This window comes from Carlito syrichta, unplaced genomic scaffold (assembly GCF_000164805.1).
Source record: "Carlito syrichta isolate Samal-C Ts95f unplaced genomic scaffold, Tarsius_syrichta-2.0.1 Scaffold238943, whole genome shotgun sequence".
In the NCBI taxonomy this organism is placed as follows: domain Eukaryota; kingdom Metazoa; phylum Chordata; class Mammalia; order Primates; family Tarsiidae; genus Carlito; species Carlito syrichta.
The window spans coordinates 1-809 of NW_007183039.1; the positions used below are offsets into that span (position 1 = coordinate 1).

Sequence of the window (809 nt, forward strand, 5' to 3'; positions counted from 1 at the left end):
CAGTAGAGGAAAATTACCTGTTAGAGAAAGAGGAGAAACTTTCCAAAGTAGATGAAAACATCAACTATGCTGCTGAAGAGCTGGAGACCTATAGAAAGCGAGTCAAAGATCTTGAAGAACAATTGGAGAAAAGCATTCATTCTTATCAAGGGCAGATTATGTCCCATGAGAAAAAAGCACAGGATAATTGGTTGGCAGCTCAAACCACTGAAAAAATTCTCAATGATTTAAGGAAAAAAAATCCTCACACCAGACAAAAATTAACTGAAGCAGAGTTTAAATCTGAACTTTTAGAAAAGGATCCTCATGCACTTGATGTTCCAAATACAGCATTTGGCAGAGAGCATTCCACATATGGTCCCTCACCATCGGGCCGGCCTTCATCTGAAACGGGAGCTTTTCTCCCTCCTCCGGCTTTGTCGGAGCATCCACTCAGACTTTCACCTTTGCTTCCCTGGGGCTCAAGAGGCCCAGGGAATCCTCTGGACCATCAGATTACCAGTGAAAGAGGAGAGTCGAGCCGTGATAGGTTAACTGATTCTCATAGGGCACCTCCTGACACTGGGGCCTGGTCACCTCCATGGGACCAGAACCATAGGATGATGATGCCTCCCTCAGGCCAGCCATATCCTGAGGCAGCTCTTCTTCCACAAAGACAAGACAGATTTTATTCTAATTCTGGCAGACTATCTGGGCCAGCAGAGCTCAGAAGTTTTAATATGCCCTCTTTGGATCAAATGGATGGGCCAGTGTCTTCAGATATGGAATCCAGTAGAAGTGATACCAAAGATGATGTTAATTCAAATGTG

General features: G+C 44.5%; 1 pseudogene; it reads left to right on the forward strand.

Moving 5' to 3' along the window:
• The first annotated feature begins 5 nt into the window (after positions 1-5).
• LOC103253588 lies at positions 6-771 on the forward strand (annotated as a pseudogene).
• The last annotated feature ends 38 nt before the right edge of the window (positions 772-809 follow it).